Below are 25,280 nucleotides of genomic sequence, written 5' to 3' on the forward strand. Positions count from 1 at the left end.
ATTAACCTCCCCACTTACTCCCATAGCTCTCATATGAGCTCTCCATGTACATACACCATCTCTATGCCTCTCTCTATTATCTCCAAAGTACAATTCCATCTTACTCCTTATATATATACATAAATTCAGCATGTGTACCATGCTTAACCTCTGCAAATCAAAAGATCTCATCAACGGAATTACCATTTTCATCACGATGATCAACCTTGGCAGCGGTGGCGTAAAGAAGAGAAGACGAAGAAGAAGATCGATGGTCATTTTGAGAACCTACACAAGTAAGTCCAAAACTTCTTCAAGCTTCACCATCACAAGGATTTGCTCACTTCATTCAACCATCTTACTCCAACCATCCCACTCACTCTACCCATTGTAAATGTAACATTAACCTTCTAGTGATTACTAACGACTAACATACTAACACAAAATAGCATTGACCTAACCATAAAAGACACCTCACCTCAAGACATGTATAGTAACTTTCTCTCTCTCTCTCTCTCTCTCTCTCTCTCTCTCTCTCTCTCTCTCCCCTTCCTTAAAACTTACTTTCACCTTATCTACCATCAATAATGCTCTCTTTTGAGCCCACACCCATGACTCAAGCAGACAAAGAAGGCCCACAATGTTTTGATATTCAAAAAAATCATAATCTTGATTTGTTAGCTTGTAAATTAGGATTTCCAATAATCTTAATGAGGGGTCTCCAACCTATAAATAGGCCCGTCTCCTTCTTGTAAAACAACCTCCAACATCTCACATAGCACCCCAACACTCTATGCGTGAGGAGAGACTTAGGTGTAGCAACCACTTGTGAGCTTCACTCTTGGTGTGAGAGAAGCCTTCAAGCTACACATTGCAAGTGAGAGAGCGTGAGTTCCACAAATCTCAAAACCACTATTGTACATGCTCCTTCATCATCAATAAATGGAGGTTTGGTGCATCAAAGGCGTGATTCGACGTTTAAATCTTCGTCCTTCCATTTGTGCAATACGGTTTGGTGAATTCAAGGTGACTTGTGTATTTTGATTTTTATCGGTTGATCTTGATTTTAGAAAGTGTTTTAGTGTGTTTTTCATTGCCAGTTTTGTGTCCATTGTAAGAGGGTATTGTGGTGAGAGGTCTCCCACACCCTAAGACAGTGTGTGTGTGTTTTGGCAATGATTAGCAATCACTAAGCATTGAGTGAGTTTTGTACAAGTTCTACGATAGCATCATAACGAACCATCTCCATTTGCAAGTCACAAATAAGGTATTACGCAAGATCCTTCCCTCTCTCTCTTCCCTTTGCTCTAGCTCTCTCTGGTCCATTTCATGTGTGTCTTGGTGTGAGGTTGCTTGTGTGTGCTGTGTGGTGCATCTTCTTGGTTGTGCCAAAATCTCTCTTGCGTCCTAGTTCGCATACCATAACTAAGTGGTGCCCCTATCTTGTTTGGGTTTGGCTGTGGGTTTGTTGTTGTGTTGTGCTTGTGGTTGCCCCAGCCCCAATTGAGCAGCACGGGAGCCTTGAGGGGTGTTTAGAGGTCGCCTCTCTTGTTGCCCGCCCCAGACCGCCTCAGCATCTAGTGGCGTAGATGAGTACGGACACAACGTGGGTGTTTCCTTGTGATAATTATGCAGAAAGGTCATCATGAGGACCTTTTTTTGGGGCCACTTCACGTGGTGGCGAGATGCATTATTGGAAAAAAGCTGAGTGCCAGGTGTGCGAATGATGCAAAAAGGTGACAACTATGCACTGCGAGGTCAGTTTTTGGCCTGTTCGGGGTCCGTTTGAGGTCATCTAAAAGGCCAAGGGTGCCCAACTAAAAAAGCTAAGTGTGGGAACTAAAAAAAAAAGATAAAAGATCAGAAAAAACGTGGAGAAGAGAGGAGGAACAGCCGCAGGTGTATTTTTGCCCATTTTGGAGCCTGTTTTGGCCGTAAACTGCTCATCCGAGGTCGGAATTGAGCACTTTGACATTGTAGACTGGGGTTTTGGGCCGTTCCGGACGCGATGGCGCTGTCCATTTTGCCAAATTCCTCACTCTTTTTTTCTGTTTTTCTGTGTAAGTTTCTCCTATGAGCGAAGTTTCTGCTCTAGTTTGTGATTGTATCTGGCTTATTTTACCCATATTGTGTGAGCTGTTTGCCCCATTGGTGTTGGACCAAGCTCAATTGTATCTAAACATCAGAAATTATCCTCTTTTGAGTTGAGTTTTTTGGGTGTGTGTGTGTGTGTGTGTGTGTCTGTGTGGAGTGGGCAAGTGGATAGTCTCTCTCCTCTCACTCCAGAGGTGTGTTCCCTGTCTCGGCCAGGTGTGTTGTCTAAGCCGAGTTGTGCCCCATAGTGTGTGTGTGTGTATCTTTCCAAGAGTGTGTGTCGGGTTGTTATAGAGGCTGTGTGTGTGTTTTCATCCCGCTCACATTCTTTTGGTGCCCCCACTTAGGATCTTCTTCGAGTACCTTCTGCTTCGAGCTTCGAGCTTCTAGCTTCAGGATTACAGGTTGCAGATTACAGGTTATAGGTTACAGGTACAGGGACAGGTATAGGTACAGGTGATTCACACAGGTACAGGTAGCTGGAGTACAGTGATATACTAGATGTGATATCACTTACCGTTGTTGTGGGTATGCATCACTTGGCGCCTATTTGAGCGCATTGTCTGTTGGATTGTACGTTACTTGTGGAAACTGCCATTGTATGCCTTTGTGGAGCCATATATGGTTTTATTTGGCAGTCCCAGCCATTTCTGAGACTTCGTCTGGAAGATAGTCATTTCTGAGACTTGACTATACACGATTTGCATTAGCTTTCGTGTGAGGGTCGATAGCGTGAGGTTTTTATTGAGCTGGGGGATTCTCAAATGTGGAGATCCTTTCGGTGATACAGGTAGCTGGAGCACCCTTTTCGTGACCTCGCCATAGGCTATGTACTAGTGAGTCCTACTTGATGCTCGGGTTCTATTGTTGATAGTTTATGCGTACATAGACAGTTTATATTTTGGGTTCCTACTGCTCTACTTCTGGGGAAACTCTGTCAAAATTTTCCCAAGTTATGATGGCTGGTTTTTTGGTATTTTGAGCCATTTATGCTGTTATGCTGCTGAAATTTTGGCGAAATCAGAGGTTGAGTCAGGTGTGCCTTCTTGGGAGCTTCATGGTTGGCTTTAATGGATGATCAAAATGGCCCTCAATTCACTCCATTTCATTTAACTCAAAGAATTCAGATTAATGTTCATGTGTCCAGGAAGATCTTTTTCCAGCAGTGCATAGTGTTTATGTTTGGGCCAAGAAGATTAAGAGAGATCCTAGAATGTCCTTTGCCTGTTGTAATTCCGATGATCAACTATGAAAACTCATTTGATGTGCATGTGTTTGTTCTCATCTAAAGCTGAGCTCCATTGAGGTTTCTGAGGATTGGGTAGTAAAAAGTTTTGGGTTCTTGCACGTGTGTTTGAAGGGGTTCTCTAGCCATGGCTTTCTCTTATCCCGAGTTTCATGGAAGAAGTGATGAAGATGTGGAAGAATTTTTGGAAAAGATGGAGGTTGCCTGCATTAGCAACCAGATTCATGACCCTACGCAAATGTTACGCCTTCTCCAAATTTGTTTGAAGAGTGATGCACGAGTTTGGTCTAAAGCATTTGAAGAGGAGTTGCGTGTGGCTGATCCACCTGTAAGGTTGAGTTGGGACAATCTACGACATGGGTTGGGAGTGGAGTTTGTGAAGATAGAAGATTCTGACAAAGTGTGGCAAGAAGTACAGGCTTTGGTGCAAAAGGAAGGTGAGCCAGTAGATGCGTACATACGTAAGTTTTCACTGGCATGGGAGCGAATGTGCAAGGCCTTAGCACCACAGGTACCCCCGCCTGACATGATGAAGAAGGACAGGTTCTTAGCTGGTCTTTGGGAGAATATATGTTGGAGAGTGGAGCTAAAGAAGCCTAGGACATATGAGGATGCACTAGAGGTAGCAAGGAACAAAGAGTGGAAGTTGAGGAAAATGAGCCAGTTAGGGGTGGAGTCTTTGCCAATGAGGTCTGAATTTCAACCTATAGAGTCTTTACAAGGGCGCATGTCAGGGGTTCATCATGAACCAGTGGTTCCTATTACTACTCAGGTTATACCAGCAGTGGTCACTACAGCAGTGCAAGATGATGGCCTAAGGCAAGACATGAGGCAAGTGGTTGATTTGATGAAGAATCTCATACTAAACATGCTAGGTCAAGTGGGAAATAATCGAGGTCGAGGGAGGCTTGCAAATCAGCCACGAGGTGAAGAAAGGCCTAGGAATGGTGTTGGACAAAGCAATGGTAGGTTTTGGAGGCAGACGCCCACATGTTATAATTGTGGAGAGTTGGGTCACGTCAGCCCGCAATGTGATAAGCCACCAAGGATGGGGGGAGACATGTATCCATTGCCAAGATAGGTGCTAACTAGGTCAAATGATTATGGCATCAAAATTAAGGGAGACGAAGGAACCAGTGGACTGACCCAGGAGGAAAAGGGAAAGACAAAAGTGCTAAGTGTAGTCACCGTGGAGAAGGCATCAAAGCTAGAGGATACATTAGTGATGCCTATTGGGAAGAGGACCACAGAGGATAAGGAAGGAAGAAGTGCCCCAGGTCCTAGTAAGAAGAAAGGAAAGAGCCATGAAGGCGAGGATGTCAAGGCCAAGAGGAAAAAGAGAGCTCGTCGAAAGTTTCATGTTTCAGATTTTCCACTAGGGGATGGGCAATTAAGCTATGACTTGAAGGAGGATCTGACGAGCAGGAAGGCAGATGTTACTTTTGGGCAGCTCATAGAAATGGTTCCTAAACTAAAGCGACAATGGAAGAGGATGGTTAACCCAATGGAGAAAGAGCCAGAGAGAGGTTCAGTAAAGATGTTGGCAATGGATGAGCTACCAGACATTTGTCCAATAGTAGATGTGTGGCATAAAAGGAAAAATTTGGGACAAGGTTATGTGGATGGCGGAGCCCAAATATGCGTCATAACACACTCATGCGTTGAGAAGATGGGTCTCACAGTGGCTGGGGTGTCAGGTTTTCGGATCAGATTGGCAAACCATCAAAAAGTAAAATGCTTGGGTGTTGTAAAGAGCTTAGAAGTGGAGGCATATGATGCAAAGACAGTGGTTGATTTTCATGTGATGCCAGCAGGGTTGGGAGCATATCCTATTATACTGGGCAGACCATGGTTACGTGCAGTGGGAGCTGTTCAAGATTGGCGACATGGTACGATTAGCCTCTATGGAAAGACAGGTACCAAGAAGCTTTATAATATGGACACAAGGAAACGATTAGAGGAGCTTTATGAAGATGAGGATGAGTTTAGTGATGAAGACTCTTCCACGGTGACGGATGAGGACAGTGATAGCACTACCAGCAGTGATGAGGATGCTGATGTTGCATTTCTTTTGATGGACAAAGAAATCCAGGAGATTGGCTTAGTTGCATTTGCGAATGAGGTTGAAGATGAAAGTGAAGGGCCTTATGAAGTGATTGAAGGGCTGATGCAAACCAAGGTTGAGTTGTCAAAGAAGCAGGAATTAATGACACAAATGATCAGTGGAGACCTCTCAGCTATGGAGAAGGATATATATTTGCACATGCTGGCTAGTTTTCCTGATTTGTTCATTACTTTATATGAAGAGATCAGAGGGTTCAAGGGCAAAGAGATGCATATAGAGCTGAAAGAATGTGCTAAGCCAGTGTGGCAAAGGCTAAGAAGGATGGGTCAAGAGCAAATGGAAGCCTTGCGGGTAGAGGTGGACAAGTTATTAAAGGCAGGGTTCATAGTTCCAGTGGAGACCACAAAATGGGTGAGTCCAGTAGTAGTCAGTCCAAAGAAGGATCGGAAGTGGAGGATTTGTGTAGATTTTAAGCCCTTAAATGCAGCCACTAAGAAGAACTCATATCCTCTTCCATTCATCGATCAGATCTTGGATTCAGTGGCAGGTTATGAGAGGTACAGTGTGTGTGATGGTTTTTCAGGCTATTTTCAATTGAAGATTGCTCTTAAAGACCGCACAAAGACCACTTTTATTACGCCATGGGGCTGCTATTGCTACACAGTATTTCCATTTGGGTTGTCAAATGGACCTTCCTTCTATCAAGAGAGAGCGGATTGGGTGTTGGAACCATTCATTGGTAGTTGTGTTAAAGATTTTATGGATGACTTCTGTGTTTATAGCAGTAGGACTGAACACCATGAGAAGCTGCAGATGGTATTGGCTCGATATGATGAATGTGGAGGACAACTAAATCCAAAGAAATGTCATCTAGCACAGCCAAGGGCGAAGTTATTGGGCCACATGGTGTCAGAAAATGGCATTGAGGCTGATCCAGACAAGGTTAAGTCTATTATTCTTCTTCCATCACCTACGAGTACAAAGCAATTGGCAACCTTTATACACAAAGTGAAGTACATGGCAAGGTTTATTCCATTGTCGTCTCAGATTCTTTATCCATTACAACAAGTGGCAAAGCATGATCCATTGCAATGGGATGACAAGTGTGAAGAAGTGTTTCAAGAGGTGAAAGAGGTGTTAGGGGGTTTGTCAGCCATGGAGGCTCCTAATTGGGAGAAAGTTTTTTATGTAAATCCATCAGTAGGGGATGATGCCATTGGAGCTATGCTATTGCAAAAGGGGAAGGATAGCCATTATATGAGGCCAGTGTATTGTGCAAGCCGAGTGAAGTTGGTAGCGGAGAGAAAGTTATCGGAAGTAGAGCTAGTGATGGCCAGTGTAATATTTGCTTGTCGACGATTTCATCATTACTTGCTACCACGGCCTTTTGTTTTCTTGACGAGTTATGACTTTTTGCCACAGTTAATTAATGGTACTAACATGTCAAATGTGGTGAAGAAATGGGTAATTGAGTTGCAAGAGTTTGAGTTCTCTTTTCTAGTGGAAGATAGTACAAGGGCTACCCTAGCTGATTTGTTGACCTACAAGGAGAATCCCCTTATTGTTAAAGAAGAGGTGGTGAGAAAGGTAGTTGAAGAAGTGCCACAGATCAGCAATGCACATGTGTTGTTCTTTGATGGTTCATACAGAAAGAGCCACGATGCAGCTTCAGGGGGTATAGCACTTTATGATCCAGAGGGGAAGCTAGTATGCAAGAGAGGGTTCAAATTGGATGCACATAGTAACAATGAGGCTGAATATGCTACATTGGAAGCCGGATTACACATTTGTTTGAAGCATGGGGCTCGAAGGTTGAGCATAAAAGGTGATGCCTTGTTAGTGGTGAAGCAAGTGCTGGGTGTGTGGAAGAGCAAGAACACCTCATTGAAGGAAATGTGCTTTAGAATTAAAGGCCTGTTAAAAAAGTTTGAAGCATGGAGCATCAAACACATTGAACATGCTTTAAATGGAGAGGCACATAAAGCAGCTCAAGGCATGATTGGGGAGCTATTCGTGTTGAGGACCAATTTACCTCTTTATCATGGCCGGGAAAGTTTGGCTCAAGAAGAGGAGTTTTTGCTAACAGGAATCATTCGAGAGGAGATTCAGAAGTCTAAGAAGTATGGCTTTGTGCGTAAAGCATACAGGTACAAATTGATTGGTGATTTCTTATACATGAAAGGGGCTGATCTCGTGTTGAGACGTGTACCTTGGCGGGAGGAGCTTTACAGAGTGTTGGAAGAGAATCATGAAGGTGCATGTGGTGGCCATTTTGCTCTAAAGATCACCTTGCATAAGATTTTGCAAGAGGGGTATGTATGGCCTAGTTTGCACAAGGATGTTCACCATTGGTGTAGGTCTTGCAATAGGTGTCAAGCATTTGGGAAGAGAGTGTTGAAGCCAGAGCTACGAAAAACCATTATGGCGTTTGATGTGTTTGAAAAGTGGGGGATTGATGAAATAGGCCCATTACCTATCACAAGCAGGGGCAAAAGCTATATTTTGACGGCAGTGGAATATCTTCTAGATGGGCAGAGGTTATAGTAGTAAAACAGATCACTGCAAAGGATGTGGCAAAATTTGTGTATGATGAAATATGTTGCAAGTTTGGGGTGCCATTAGAGCTACTTTCAGATAAGGGACCAGGATTTAGAGCTAAACTGCTAGACTTCTTATGCACAAAGATGAAGATTAGGCACCAGCATACCACTCCTTATTATCCGCAGTGTAATGTCTTAAATGAAAGATTCAATGGTGAGTTGGTACAGATTCTTTCGAAAGTGACAGAGCACCAAGGAAATAATTGGGATTTGGAATTGCCTAGTGCATTATGGGCTTACCGTACTTCGGTGAAGACAGGTACAGGGTTTACTCCATTTCATTTGGTGTATGGAAAGGAAGCACTATTGCCTGTGGAGGTAGAGTTGCCTGCGGTCAAGATGTTAGAGAAGTTGCTTGGGTCGCCTAGTGATGCATTCAAAGAGAGGCTCTTGCAGTTACAAGAGGTCCAGTTGGATAGGATGAGCGCATTGGAGCATTATGGGCAGATGCAGGATAAGGCTTTGGCAAAGATAAATGAAAAGGTCAAAAGTAAGGGTATCAAGAAACATGACTTGGTTTTGCGCTACAACAGTAAGCTGGACAACACCTTCCAAAAGAAGTTTCAAATTAAGTGGGAAGGCCCTTTCAAGGTAGTGGAGTGTTTTCCAAATGGCACATATCAGTTGGCTAACCTGGATGGTGTTCTACATAAGTCAAGGGTAAATGGGTTGCGTCTTAAATTGTATCATGCTAGATTGATGATGGTGGAGCAAGATGAGCTGTCTGTGGATCAAGCAGTGTTGGTGAGGGATGAGGAGACCTGTGATGCGGCGAGTCTCATATCTCTCTTTGCTGCTGCTGATCATGAATGATCTAGCAGGCTAGGGGATGGGCAAATTATGTCAGGAGTTTTTTGGAGCAAGGGATTGCACATATGTACATATACATGCATGGTGCATCAAATAAAGGATTGCCCATTTTCCAGAGCCAGGTGGTTACGTGGGGCCCACATGTGTACAGGTAGGACAGGGTGTACATAGTGCATCAATTTTCACTATTACTAGTACCAATGTGTTTTTTCTACAATAAGGTGGATTTGGTAGCGCGTAAAACTTCTCGAGGAAGCTATCCGCCGGCCGACGACGTGAGGTCAGCAGGTGCGTCAGATGGCATCTAGTGGCGTCAGGAGGGCGAACGAGGTCAATATTTGCACGTGGATAATTATGATAATTATGCAGAAAGGTCATCATGAGGACCTTTTTTTTGGGCCACTTCACGTGGTGGCGAGATGCATTATTGGAAAAAAGCTGAGTGCCAGGTGTGCGAATGATGCAAAAAGGTGACAACTATGCACTGCGAGGTCAGTTTTTGGCCTGTTCGGGGTCCGTTTGAGGTCATCTAAAAGGCCAAGGGTGCCCAACTAAAAAAGCTAAGTGTGGGAACTAAAAAAAAAAGATAAAAGATCAGAAAAAACGTGGAGAAGAGAGGAGGAACAGCCGCAGGTGTATTTTTGCCCATTTTGGAGCCTGTTTTGGCCGTAAACTGCTCATCCGAGGTCGGAATTGAGCACTTTGACATTGTAGACTGGGGTTTTGGGCCGTTCCGGACGCGATGGCGCTGTCCATTTTGCCAAATTCCTCACTCTTTTTTTCTGTTTTTCTGTGTAAGTTTCTCCTATGAGCGAAGTTTCTGCTCTAGTTTGTGATTGTATCTGGCTTATTTTACCCATATTGTGTGAGCTGTTTGCCCCATTGGTGTTGGCCCAAGCTCAATTGTATCTAAACATCAGAAATTCTCCTCTTTTGAGTTGAGTTTTTTGGGTGTGTGTGTGTGTGTGTGTGTCTGTGTGGAGTGGGCAAGTGGATAATCTCTTTCCTCTTACTCCAGAGGTGTGTTCCCTGTCTCGGCCAGGTGTGTTGTCTAAGCCGAGTGGTGCCCCATAGTGTGTGTGTGTGTATCTTTCCAAGAGTGTGTGTCGGGTTGTTATAGAGGCTCTGTGTGTGTTTTCATCCCGCTCACAACGTATTTTCATGATCATCTTTTATGGAGATAGTTATTTTTCATGGAGTTGTTCTATGAGACATGCTATATTTTCATAATGATTAGAAGTCACTTCTATTGATTTTGTTAGTAAGAATTTCTTTCATTCGTGGATTTGTTCCATAATACCAAGATACATTTTCATGATGATACGGATGGTTTCTTATTGAAATGGTTTTATGTTCCATAGCATTGTTTCATGGATGACTTAGTATAATTGAGATAGTTTTTTGTTAGATAGAGTCATTTTAATATGATGATATTTTTTCATGATGATTTATTATAATTGAAAGAAGTATTATTGCATGAAGTCAATTCATTATACCATGTTGTTATTTTAAGCTCATTTGTAATGATTAAGATGACCGTTTTGTGATTCCATGATATGGTTTTATGATATTTTGTTATATTTATTATTCTATAGATTTATTTTATGATGCCATGATGTTCTTTCATAATGATTTCTGGTGACATTAAGATGGATTCCCTTCATGGGGGTCTTGACAAGGATTTCTACACAAAACAACTAGAGGATTTTGAAGTCAAAGCTAAGAAGCCTAGAAGGGCAGAATTGGTGTGTAAATTATGTAAGGCATTGTATGGCCTAAAACAATGCAATCCCAAGGATATGAAAGGAGCCAAGAAGATTGTTTCTTGTATACCCTGAAGTTCAATTATCATCTTGATACTTTATGTTTATGATATGCTTATTTTCGGGAAGCCAAAAGACAAGATTGTCATTTTGAAGCAGTCCCTTGGCACATAGATTTCTATGAAACATTAAAGAGATGTGTATTACTTGCTTGGTTGTGAATCAAGAGAGATCAAAAGGGAGAGTTGTCACACAAAAAGTATATTCACAATCTCTTGCAATGTTTAAAATGTAGGGGCAGGGGAGGTGGGGGGGGGGGGGGGGGAGGGGGGGATGCCTCATTGAGTAACCCAATGCAATCATTTAGAAAACTGAGCAAGAATGATGCTCCCAAGTTTGATGTTGAGAAATCAAAAGGGGCCAAGTTTCCATATTCTTCAGCAATTGACATACTTATGTTCGCCATGGTGGCCATGAGACTAGGCATTGCGTTTGGAGTGGGAATGGTTAGCAAAATTTTGGCAAAAAGGATTGGTAAGCAGTGAAGCACATCTTGAGATATGTGGAGGGCAGGATAGACGATTGCTTATGCTTTGGGAGTAGTAATGCATCCATTGTGGATTACATAGAAGTGGATTATGCGGGTTGTCTGGATAGTCAAATATCCACCTCTGGCTATGTTTTCCTTTTTCCTAGAGTAACCGTGTCATCATGGAGATCATGTCCCTAGGACTATATGTCATCTTCCGCCACCACAGAGACAAACTATGTGGCAGTTTCTGATGTTACCAAGGAGGCTGTGTGATTAGGTCACCTTGTGGGAGAACTTGACATCACTCAAAATCTAGTGTTGTATTGTGATAGTTAGAGTGTCATTACATTAGAGAAGAACCCCTTGTTCACTCTAAGTCAAACACATAGAAGTCTGTTATCATGTGATACACGATATATTGGGTACGAAGCGCATGGAGCCAGTCAAGGTTCATATGGATGACAACCCTGTGGATGATCTCACAAAGAGCCTACCCTCATAGCACTCTTCACATCGCATGGACATAATGGGTGTACGGTGACACCACTTGGATGCTTTATGGTTGTACAAGTTGTACATACATAGGCCTCTTGCGCCGTGTCGGTGTTCAAGGGAGAAAGATTAGGGTTTGTGCGAGCTGGTTGGATATCCATCACACTGACCATACCAACCTTCTCCCTATTTATTGGTAATACATTTCAATAACGAATAGTGAGGCATTTCAATCCTAAGTGAGAACTCAACCCAAAACTCTCTATGTTCTCCTTCCTCGCACACCACACCAAGTAGGCACACATTCGTGCACACACTCTTCACAATTATACATCTAAGGTGGCAGATGGGATTGTCTTTCTACTCAAGGCTTTTCAGAAAGTGCTTAAACCTTTTGGAATCTCACTTTTTGGTCCTAGAGTCTCTCGAAGAAAGAGCATACTCTTTCTCTAACATTGACAACGAAGCAACAAGCCTTACACTTAAAGATTTTTTAGATAGTATCTAGATCTTTGAAGTACTCATAATGAGCTTTTTTGAGGTTGTTTTTTAAAATATTGTAAGTTTTATCAAATTACATGTGAGCTTCTAGTGGGTGTTCATGCCCTTGACCAATGGGTTGGGTTTTCCATCCATTCTTGTAGTGTCATTGCTCCAATAGAAACTAGCCACACTATGTAGATCCCTTTTCACAAATGGTTTAGGACATATGAGTCTCATCGAGGTTACATAGGACATGGCTAATAATTTATAGTCACACGAAGCAAATGCATTGGCACCTTTTTGAAATGACTATGTCTCATGAATGGTCACATATGCATCATTTATTGCCTTCTAATAAGTAGCTTGCAAGTCCTTTTTGTAGCTATGCCAATTTTTGTATGGTTGTACCATAACATGTTATTGACAGTTGGTGCGCGCATCTACACACTTTAGATTGAGTATATGGGACCAGAGAAATGCAGACAATGAGTGTCGGCTAGGGCCATAACAACCTTCATAAGATGTTAGAGGGTTGTCACAATGTCAATAAGGTGGTGGGCCCAAGCATGTTGATCTCTCTCTCTCTCTCTCTCTCTCTCTCTCTCTCTCTCTCTCTCTCTCTCTCTCTCTCACACACACACACACACACACACACACACACACACACACAATGTGCCGATCTTAACAAAGTGCACAAATGAAACCGAGACACTTGAATAATTGAATTCTCAAGGACGAAAATCCACTCTTATGACTGTTTCATCGTTTGTTTCTTTCTTGATGTGGTTGTCTGGTCTTGGGGAAAAGTGTGTCTCAACTTATAACTATGCCTCTTTGAAGTTCAAAAATGTTGATCGAGAATAAGAGGGAAAGGAATAACTCCGGAGGGCTGCATTATGAGGAAAATAGTGTAAAATTATTAAAAATTAGCTCAAATTCTCCAAGTTCCGGAAATTATAATTTCCGGCCGGGTTTATATATATGGGAGCTCAGTTTGAAGGGCAAAATAAGTAGTGCAATAGAAAATTTGGGTGAGCTTTTGTATAAACGCTACGATTAGATCAGCAGCTATGGTCATGATGCAGCGAGGATCATCAGAAGGCCATCACCGCAACATCTTCTGGGTTAATGTGGTGCTTGTGGCAATGTTTCTGTGCCCTAATTTGCAGATTTTCGTCGCCAATAACGCGACTGTTGAAGGTAACGCTATATTGCAGCCGCATAAAGTTCATGTCGCCGTCTCTGCATCGACGGCTGCAAGCGGTGGCTGTAGAAAGCTACTTGCAGTACAAGCGCAGTGCAAGGCAGAGGAGGACATCGTTCTGCTGCAGGGACTCGTAGGCCCCTCTTAATTCTTGGTGCAGATCATCAACACGTGTATCGATGGCTGCTCCTTCCGTGACATTCATGTCTCGTGCGGCGCGTTTGGGTCGGATAGCTTCGTCAATCCGGCGCTGTTCAATTGGGTAGCCTTGAATGACTGTGTTGTGAAGGCCGGTGGTGCACTGGCACCGAACGAGGGCGTCACCTTTCGCTACGTAAGCGCTGTGGAATTCCCCCTCTCCGTCGCCTCTGCCACCATGCTGTGCTGATTGTCATTAGCAACTCATTCATTTGTCTCTTTACTCGTCAACTTTTGGAACCATCATGTCCTTGACCTGACCTTTTGGCTCATGTTAGTAAAATGTTATCTATTGGGAGCAAGTGCACTCATTCTTTTCACTTCGTACTCAAAATTTGGAATCATGTATACAAGCTGTTGCTTCAAGCACTTCTCGCATTTGGTCTGTTGCCTCAACTAGTGCTTGGAATTCATCCATTTTAAGTTATCCACAAGAAGTTAAATTGGACAAATTCGCACAATAATTCCCACCTTGTGACTTACCTCAACATCATGAGATTCTTTGAGGGAGGCACCAGATACCTAGCTAGGTACGATTGGAGGCAGTGGACCATTCGCCCAGTGGTCCCCTACCCCCAATCGTACCTAGCTAGGTATGCGGTCCCTCTTGAGCAGAAGCTCATTATGTTATGCATTGAATGAAAAACACTGATGAAAAAGACTCCGTTTTCCTACATGAGAAAATTTCTAAATCTTCTTGTGTTAGTTTTCCCTTGGATATACCTTGGAATAATCACCAAAAATATATACACTCTGTACTATGAGAAACTGGGTATTGTTGTGTGTATGTCTATGCGTGTGCCCGTCGTGCAACAAGACAATGTAGAAAAAAAATACTTGAGAAACACCAAAGATCGTTGAAAAAAATACAGTGTACAATACAAGTAACTTACAAAGAGTCATATGTGTACATGAAACCGTCAAGAAAACCAAACATGCAAACTCAATAGCGAATACATAGAAAATTCTTAAAAAGATGTCTTTCCATCACCCTTTGACACAAATCAGGCACAAGATAATTTTTGTCATCTACTATGTTGCCCAAGAGGTTTTAACCGATCTGCAAGCTTTGGAATGGGGATAAAAATCAAGGCCACTTAATCAAGAATCTCTCAGTTTGGTCTTTTTCCTCCTTCCACCTTCGGCAAACTATTTGAATCCGTAAAAGCACAATCATGAAAAGATATAAACTTGTCATCCTTTTTTATGTTGCATGTTGAGTTTGACACATTCTTACTTTAAATTCCTACCTTGGATTATATTTCGATGTTAATTGCATTACGAAACGAAGTAATTTCCTTCATGATAAAGATGGTGTCTTTTTTTCTCTAATTATCAAAAACATAAATTCTAATAATTGAAAAAATCTAATGTTGTCAAACACGTGAAGCTTTTTCAAGCATAAGAATCTCAATTACACTGTTGATTTCTATTTTTCCAATGCGAAAAATTTCACATATGCAAAACATGTTCACCATAGAATGCTCTAATATGGATGAAGTAGATGATATCGCTGGTGTTTTTCATGCGGACGAAGATGTGTGACTTAAGGCCTATAAGTTTTTCCCGGTGTGATTACTTGAAAATTATGAAAGATAGTCATGCTATACTACTTGATGTTCACCTACTTATCACCTTGAAAGAAAAATACAAGATAATTTAATCATGGTGCAAAAAAGAGACAGAATATCTATCACCATGTCATAGAAAAGACACAAGATAACTTGATTAATTATACAATTTACATTTTCAACTAGATAAAAGACAACAATCAAATCATCACTTTGATCATTAGATGGTCATAGACCAAAAATCATTACAATGTCATAGCCCACTCTATGGCCACCATTTAGACAACGAGAAAGATCAAAAGCGTTAGGTCGAGTTAAGGGATTGTTTCGCTTGCCACTCTCAAGGTGGGTAAGTACATTGCTTAAACAATCACTTTTGTTTTTCTTTTGAGGCACCAACATGCACTTTAAGAGTTGCTTACGAGTATGACATGTGGAGAATATTTCCATGGAGGGGGGCTAGTAGATATGCATTCTGGGAGGCCCATGAAAAATATCTCTTGCTTTGATTTCTAGTTTCTATTTGAAAGTTGCGGAGTGGAGGAAATAATGCCGTTGTTTTGGTCTTTGTACATGACTCCAATCCACAATGCCTGCATAGACCCCTTTTGTCCAAAATAAAACATCATGTTGCAGGAGTGTACGTCATTGTAGAGATAGTCGTGTGCATGTAGATACTTCAAGGTCTGAAGAAGAGCATTAATTATCTGCAAAATGTTACTATGCAATAGCTCTACTACTCCTTTAGTGGTCACATAATTGCTAGTGCTAGGTTGACTTCCATCTGCATTGCACTCTTTTGTTCCCTTCTCTACATGGCCGCCATTCCAAAAACATGAAATGAGCTGCATTGAAATCTTTTATCCCCTTCTCTACATGGCCGCCATTCCAAAAACATGAAATGAGCTGCATTGAAATCTTTTATCCCCTTCTCTACATGGCCGCCATTCCAAAAACATGAAATGAGCATTGGATGATCCATGTGACAAACCATGGCAAGTGAATAAAATAACATCATCACGAGCAATGTCCATAATTGGTGGCTTTGTCTTTAACTTGTTGATCCACTATAGGTCCATGCAAGTGGATTTTGAAGATCTTCATTGCATACAATGGATCTTTAAATGAAAGATGAGTGACACCTACATGCTTCACGTGTGCCCGCCTTTGGGTGCATGGCTGCCTCTACCCTAATGATCCAGCCATCAATGTGTATCCAACATTCAATAACCTTGCTTCATTCTTACAATATGTAGATAGAGGGGAGCAAGGTATTCTTGGATATTGCAAGCGATTTTCGACTATTGGAGCTAATAGCGCATGATGTTCTTTGTATCAATGTCAAATTCTTTCCCATACCACTAGCGAATTGCACGAAAGGATCATTCATGCAGAGTTGGAAGTAAAAAATCTTAAGCTACAGATAGAAGAGAAGGATGCTAAGATTGAAAATATTGAAGATACGATCTTGCATCTTAAAAAGACGCCCTTAGGTACAAGGGAACGTAAGAGGATCTTCAATGCCATAGAGACTTTAGCCCCCGAAGGTGGTGCTAAAAAAAGAAGGGTTATAGCTACAAGGTGCATTTTGCTACACTCCCATCTATGCTTTAAATTGCATTTGTGGTAATGTTTTTAGGAATTTTATCCAAGAGCTGTGTGGTGGCCACAGCCACAAAGATGGCATCCATTTATTGAGTTTGTGCCTCAAGATATTGGATGTCGTAGGCCTTCTACGAGCACCAAATGCAAAAAAATTAAACAATACTCTCACAAAGGAGGTGATGCAAAAGTTTTCAAATCTTGCGAGCGATGTTGATGTACAGAAGGCTTGTGATGAAGTGGGAATGATGCTACATTGCCTTATATGGTCTCCTTAAGGATGCTTTAAGGGAAAGAGGAATTTTTGAGAATACTTTTCCTATACCACTTAAGGTCAATATTTCTAAGAAGGCCTCAAACAAGGATCTGTACTTTCACATTAGAGGCTATTTGCACACAAAGGAGATAATGCATCTATCCATCTTTACCAAGCGGTCAAAAGGAGTAAGAAAAGGTACCAATGCAAGCGTATGTGCAAAGAGGGTGGATAAGGGATTTCCTTACTCAATGTCAAATAATATTTTTGTTGATCTTGAAATGGCAATGATTCCCTTTTAATGTGTACACCTAATGATGAGGCTTTAGTAATGCATAGTTACTTTGGACATTTTCCACTGATAGGTTCAATGTTGGTGTTTGTGCTCAATCTAGACAAGTATCAGATTGTGAAGAAATGAAGACTAGAAAGGATGAGTATTACTCTCATAAAGGAGGTATTATTTCATGCAAAGTGTACAGCTATGAACGAAGATTGTGCACCATCTTTCGATGTGCAGTGGGAGAAAAACATTTGGTGGCTTGGTGCCATTGAGGTTCCCAAGGAGACCCATGGAGTGCTTGCTTGGATTTTTGAACGCATTTCGTGGATAACTGATGTCATTAAGGCACATCTAGCTAGGGAAAAACTCCAAGATGACACAGCGGAGTTTGAAGTTGACTAGCACTTAGGTGGTGATTTGAAAACAATCAAGTACATTGTAAGGTGAAAACAAGGGGCTGGATCTCTATATCCTTGTCCATTCTCCATTAAGGGCTATAAGGGAAATGCACACAAAATTTCAATGGTCGATGAAATAGAGGAAGAGGAAATTTCACAAATTACACGTGTGTGGGAGCATTTGGTGCTACGATGTCCTATGCTAGGGGAGTCCAATCATGCCATAAAAGACAGTGAACAGTGGAACTCTATAATTAACTTCCCTCTCAAAAATGTCCATTTTTCATTAGGAAGAGGATGGGGTATAGGAGTGCCTCTTTATTTTCCATGAGATTATGGCGGTGATTAGCATTTAAATAGATGCATGTTATGTGTGCAAGAATGGTGGGTGTGCAAGAGAGGTGTAAGAGTGGTCAAAGGATGTACTTTTCTCCCCAAAAAAGGGGGTGGATAACTTTATGGTTTTTGGCCTTCCATAACTCCTATATATAATCTCCAATTTGAGCAGAGATTATATCTGTTCTGTAATCTACACGCCAAGCTCTTTCCGTAGATATGTTACATGATATGGTTTTGCCCACTAGATTTTAATTTTCATTTTGGGAAAAAAATTGAATTGAAATATACTAGCCATTTTGTGTGTTTGAATTCAAAATTTGTCCTTTGATTGCTTTCTTAATACTAAAGGTTTGACTCCCTTAAACTATGAAATAAATAATCCCTCCTAGACCCCATTCTCTTCCTAATGTGCACACTTCATGCTTTTATGCGCATCTTTGATCATTTATTTAAGCTTCCTATTTGATTATGTCTTCATAATGGAGCCTGCGAAGAGGTTGCTTAATGCTATCTCAAACGTAGAAGGGCTTCTAAATTCAATAGATTGTCGTGGGACCGATACCTCGAGTGTTGCGTAGAAGAACAATCCAAAATTTGGTGGTGGAGTTCACAAAGGCGGTTGAATAAACATTACACACTATATGGTGAGTGCTTTCCATTCTGCCTTGTTCTATTCTATGCTTTAGTTTTGATCATCAATGTGTTGTAGCTTTATGGGCAACATATCCTCTATGCACATGGTGCATACTTTATGAACATGTATGGTTCATTATATATTTGGAGCACGCAAGGTATGGAGAAGTCACACTACTGTGCTAGGGGTGCCTACTTCAAGAATACAAGACATGGAGGGGGGTTTAGTTGTCTCATTTTATCTTGAGGATATGTCGAATTGATTTTATCGTACCACCTTTGGACGCAAAGTGTTGATTGAACGTGCAAAGTCATCGTGCTTAACAAAAGAATCCATTCGACTAGCCCATGCTCGTTCCTTAGAGTACTAGTGATCCTCACAAGGTCCAGTATGGCATGCAGAGTGGCAAGCATCAAGGACCACTGTGGGAAAATTCTACCCCAGAGGCAATAAATGTACTTGGAATTTGCGTAGACATTGTTTGATTGTTCATGAAAATTTTCAAGAAGACGTATAGCTCTGTGTGTTTGAATAGTTCTCTATTTTCATCTGATTTTGTAGTTCAAAAGATTATTTACTCGTGCTTTTAACGGCTCTTTTCCACCAAGTGAACCCACACTTATATGTCCGCCCTACATCTAGAGGAAAACCCACTTCAAGAATACAAGACATGGAGGGGGTTTAGTGCGCTCATTCTATCTTCAGGAAATGTCGAATTGATTTTATCGTACCACCTTTGGACGCAAAGTGTCGATTGAACATGCAAGGTCATCGTGCTTAGCAAAAGAAGCCTCTCGACTAGCCCATTCTCATTCCTTAGAGTACTAATGATCCTCACAAGGTCCAGTATGGCATGCAGAGTGGCAAGCATCAAGGACCACGGCGGGAAAAGTCTAGGCCAGGAGGCAATAAATGTACTTGGAAATTGCATAGACATTGTTTGATTGTTTATAAAAATTTTCAAGTAGACGTATAGCTCTGTGTGTTTGAATAGTTCTCTACTTTCATGTGATTTTGTAATTCAAAAGATTATTTACTCGTGATTTTAGCGGCTATTTTCCACCATGTGAACCCACACTTATATGTTCACCCTATATCAAGAGGACCTCCCCCCCCCCCCCGCCCCCGCCCCCATCACAAACACAGAACACTCCCTCCCTCACTGAATACCACAAGCTCTAGGAAGCCTCCCAAACGCAATTTCTAGATGGCAAGGACCAAAACAACTGCAAAGAAGAATCCAAAGACCAACGAGGTGCACAGAAGGCAGAAGATGCGTGTAAATCGACAACCAAAAGAGATAGCTAACCCCGTCCTGAATGCATAGAGACGGACACATCCAATAATTATCCATCGTGGGAAGGGGACGGCATCCTAGTGAATCATAGGGTGGGTTACAAGACATTGCCAAGAGGGATGGGCGCGATGCCTTCCGGCCGAAGTCACCAAAATGTGACCGGCAAGTCACTACCCAGGGAAAAGGGTGCCATGTCTCTAATCAACCTAACAATGATGAGTGAAGCAGTGATGATGAATATTATTATTCTCATGAAGATGCCCCCCAACCACCTCCCAAGCGCCATTGCAAGTTGAGATTCTACAAGAAGCTGCAAAGAGCAGAGCCACAAGGAGCTCAGAGCCCCCCACAACATTGACCTCAAAGAGCACGATGCTTTTGTAGAGCATTTGCTGAAATCCGACATCACCAAAAGACAACAGACATGCTTATCAAGAAAGCACCATTTGCATGGACATTTAAAGAGGTGCTACAAAGATACAGCACAAAGCTTTGGATGTCTGTTGCTGCCCTCGAGTCAAACCAAGAGGTTGCATAGACTTATTTGGTAAGTCTCTCTTTTGACACAATCTTATGTGTTGTCCATGCTAAGTGTGTAACAATCATAACCAAGGACATGCAACTAGCATGTCACCTAGGACATGAGTGATACTTTCTGATGTCAGACCCTTTTTTGTAACTAACCGTTTTATTGGAAACAAGTTCGCTTTGGAACCCTTGTACTAGAATCAAGTTTTCTTTGGAACTCAATGTATTTGCACTTTGTGATAAATACAATCATGTATCTTCTGTTGCTCTATGTAAACTTGAAACGAGTTTTTTTGTTTGTGTAATTTAGCTCATTTTGCAGGAACGCTACAGGGCATATCTGTCAATGAATTTAAACTTAATGTCTATATTTTTCTACATTTATTTTATTTAATGGTTGAAGTTGATGATAATCAACTGTACAAAAGGTTCTCCAGGTGACCTGCATATGTTAGATGATGGAAAATTAGGCTAAAAAATTATCCTGTGACTAGCTAGAATTGTCCATTTGGTACACCTAGTGCCCTAAATTTGCTAAACGATATCAAATTGGAAAAAAAAAACTTTATCCACAAGGCAACGAGGATTGGCTAGAGGGGTTGTTTGAGGGATGGTGGCTAAGCATAGGAGTTTACTTGCGGCCTTAAGCACCCTTTTTCACAAGCTAATTCACTTGCGTCATAATCTCCTCTTCTTGAGCCAGTGAGAGCTAATCAAGAGGCTTATTAGGAGGTGAACTACCATGTAGAAGTTCTATTGACATCTTATTCCCTTTTACAAGGTAGCTCCCTAGGGATGTCATCCGTTGTCGTGCAGCTCCTCTCCCATGCTAAGAAAGATACCAAGAAGATGCTCATTGAGCTTAATTGAAGATTACCTGATTAACGATGAGTGTTTAGGGCTTGCTAACAAGCTAGTTCTACAATTAATGTATGTCAGATGCAGCTTTAAAGGAACAACATATGCCTTGATGATGCTAAAAAGGAGTATTCTTGAGGTCATCACAAATTGGAGATTATGATCTAAAATTGCAGTCCTTGAAGTGCTCTTCTGACATGACTTTTGTTGAACTTAAATGTGAAGCTACTCTAAATATAGACCTAGGTCTACTCTATACATATATTACCTTGGGTGTGTATTCTACACAATTTGGGGTTGCACACTCTGCGTATCACCTCTCTATTCTTCTCTTTCTCTACCTTCTTGTAACATTTAATGGCCTAGTAACTGTTGAGCTTATATGTAAAGCTACTCATATATGGCTTCTCTATATATAGCACCTAGGTCTCCTCTATATATACATCATTTAATGTGTGGTATCCACACACTTAATTTGGGGTTCTATTTCTGTGCTATGTCTTTCTCTCTCAACATGGTATCAGAGTACGACGTCTTTGTTTTTCATTTTTCTCTTAATTAGAAACGATTTTGCAAAAACTACCCGATTTTGCAAAAACAACTCCGCATAAGACACCGCAATCAATGTGGTCTACAACTTTCCAGAAGAAACTTTTTTCAAATTCTGCACCCATTTTGAGTTATCGTTCGTGGACTGTATACATGTCTGAAAAGCAACTTTTGCTTTTTGTTTTCATTTTTTGTCCTAGTTGAAAATGATTTTGTAAAAACAACCCGTTTGAGGCATTGGAATTGATGTGGTTTACAACGTTGCAAAAGAAACTTTTTTCAAATTCTGCACCGATTTGAGTTATCGTTCGCGGACTGCATACATGTCTGAAAACCGACTTTCACTTTTTGTTTTCAAATTTTCTCTTGATTGAAACCTATTTTACAAAAACAACACTCGTGAAGCACTGGAATCGATGTGTTCTACAACTTTGTATAAGAAAGTTTTTCCAAATTCTGCACTGACTTTGACTTATCGTTCTCGCAGACTACGTAAATGTCTAAAAAGCAACTTTCATTTTTTGTTTCCATTTTTTCTCCTAATCAAAAACGATTTTGCAAAAGCAGCCCGCGTGAAGCACCATAATCAATGTGGTCTAGAACTTTGCTGAATATTTTTTTTTTAAATTCTGCATCGATTTCAAGTTATCGTTCACAGACTGCATACATGTTTGAAAAGAAACTTTTGCTTTTTGTTTTCGATTTATCTCCTAATTGAAAACTATTTTGTAGAAACTATTCTCCATAGCCAGCGGAATCAATGTGGTCTACAACTTTGCAAAAGAAAGTTTCTCTAAATTCTGTATCGATTTTGGGTTATAGTTCTCAGACTAGGAACATGTTTAAAACGCAAATTTTTCTTTTTGCTTTTCATTTTCGTCCTAATTAAAAAATTATCAATTATATTTTTCTCTTCATCAATCATATATTTGTTACTGACGTAAATTTACTGTAAAAGACAGTTACAAACCGAATCAGTGTTATAGATATATATTCTCAACACCGTTCTGTTGAGGCAAATATGGAATAGTGTGTTCATGATGAATTCCACTGTCAGCACAGTAACTCACAAACTCTCGAGAAACATATTCGCCTCCATTGTCACTACGAAGCGTCTTAAGGCGACGACCAGTTTGAAGTTCTATAGCCTTGTGGAATTGTTTGAAAACAGATAAGGCTTCAGATTTTTGTCTAAGTAGATATACAGTCGTATACCTTGAGAAATCATCAATGAAAGTAATGAAGTAGCGATATTGTGATCTCGAAGAAGGTAGAGGTCCACATATATCAGTATGAACAAGATCCAATATGTCATGAGAATGAGTTGTATTTGAAAGAGGAAAGGGTTTACGATTGTGTTTCCCAAGAGCACAAAATTCACAAATTCCCATATGGGGATGGGCTTTAAAATCCATGACATGAACAAGATCACGACGTTGAAGATCAAGGAGTTTTGAGAAATTAGCATGAACAAAACGGTGTTGCCATACTTTGCAATCATGATCACCTGGAGCAGTGACAATATTTGCTACATCATCGTTGAGAGAGAGTTCAAACAAATTACCATTTCGAGAAGCAGTGGCTATAGTCTGTCCATCTTTCTCAATTCGGCATTTGGTATGATCAAATCCAACAAACAGACCAAGATCAACAAGTCTAGCAACTGAAAGAAGATTACGTTGAAGATCTGGTACATGTAATACTCCTCGCAAAATTCGAGTGGAAGAAGATAAGCTACCAAGATATAAGTCTCCAATACCCTTTACTTGACAAGTAGTATCATCAGCAAGATAAACAACACGTTGAACTGGCTGTGGATGATAGTTATGGAGCCACTTAGACTGATATGTCATATTTCCTGTAGCACCAGAATCGACAATAAAAAGTGATCCATCACGTACATGAAGTATTCTGTCTGGAGCAACTAAACATAGGACGCAACTTGTTTCTGGTACAATGTTGTTTCGATGTTCAGTAGCATATGCTCTATTCCGATCTGTGTCGAATCGATGCTTATAGCACATATGAGTGGGATGATCAGATCGTCCAAAATATTCACAAGAAGAAGAAGAAGAGTCTCTAGATAAACGTGGTTGTTTTGTGGTAATATTGTGTTCTTCATCATATTGACGTTCCCAACAATCATCTTCAGTATGGCCATTTCTGTTGTAGTAAGAAAATTTCTTATTAGGAAATTTGAGACGAGAGAAAATATTACCACGACGGCCACCTCTGCAGTTTCCTTGTTGAAATGGACGCCTTTGAACATAAAAAGCACGTTCCATCTGTTGTGACTCAGTCCCCTCTTGTGAAATCATAGTTGTATCGTGACCAACATTCCGACGTTCTTGACGTTGAGAGTATTCAATTAAAGACATGCAAGCTTGGTCAAAATCAAGACCATCTTTATTAGAGAGAATAGTAACAATGTTATAATAAGAAGAGTCCTTCACCGTATCAAGGAGAAGTGTAATCAGTTGCTTTTGTGAAACAGGATAACCGGAAGCAGCAAGTTGATTAATATAGATTTGAAAGATTTCAAATACGTCCGTTCATGCAGTACCAACTATCATATTGCAAATTGTTAAGCACCCTCTCAAATAAAGTATTTCTGTAACAGATTTCTTCTGAAAGTTTGCAATAAGGTACTTCCATACTTCGTGGGAAGTAGGTAGTTCATACATATCAAGCAAAAGGGAATCAGTAAGAGCAGAAAGAATATACCAACGAGCTGCTTTATCACATCGTTGCCAATCCGTATAGGCAACATTCTAATCTTCAAATATAGGTCCTTCAGTGATAAGCATGTTATCATTATCTGTATCAACAGGTTGAGACGGACAAACATGATTTCCATGAACAACATCGGAGAGTTCATCGCCTTCAAGAATTAACAACATATTTGCTTTCCAGCCTGGAAATCCTTGACCTTGGAAAGGAGGAACATAACGCTGGTCAGAAGGAAAGCCGTTGACGAGAATATTCATAGCCATATCTTGTTGCGAGAAGACATATAAGATAAGATCGCAGAATCTGCACAACATATATGGTGAAGGCCGCAATTGAGAATGAGAGAGATATGAGTACTGCGTTCTGTCAACGATAAACGTAAGAAGCATGATCAAGGAACGTCCAAAGATGTGAGAGACGTCACCCAAAAAAGGCCGGGTAAAGGAGATGTTAATAATAAACGAGTCCTCAAAATAGAGTGGCGTGAGATGCAAGATTGACGGCCACACTTCACGAAGAAGTAGGACGAAGAAAGCTACGTCAATCTCAATTGCAGTAAAAACAGATTAACTTTCTGCTGTGAACTTCGATTGACGCAAACCTAGAACTCAAATTGAAAAGCTCGAGGATACAAGTTTTGGATGAAAAGTGCTATTGCGCTTTTTCCGTTTCTCCAAATTTTGAGCAGAACAGCAAGAAAAAATGAGATGAAGTTCACGGTGTCATCAACAAGAAAACGTAATCAGCGATTAGATTGATTAGAAATAAA

The 25,280-nt window shown here is 40.9% G+C and overlaps 1 pseudogene; it reads left to right on the forward strand.

Annotated features, from left to right (window-relative positions):
* Positions 1-13,134: 13,134 nt before the first annotated feature.
* Positions 13,135-13,656, forward strand: LOC147448935 (TPD1 protein homolog 1B-like; annotated as a pseudogene).
* The last annotated feature ends 11,624 nt before the right edge of the window (positions 13,657-25,280 follow it).

This window comes from Adiantum capillus-veneris, chromosome 10 (assembly GCF_014529385.1).
Source record: "Adiantum capillus-veneris isolate H3 chromosome 10, ASM1452938v2, whole genome shotgun sequence".
Classification (NCBI taxonomy): domain Eukaryota; kingdom Viridiplantae; phylum Streptophyta; class Polypodiopsida; order Polypodiales; family Pteridaceae; genus Adiantum; species Adiantum capillus-veneris.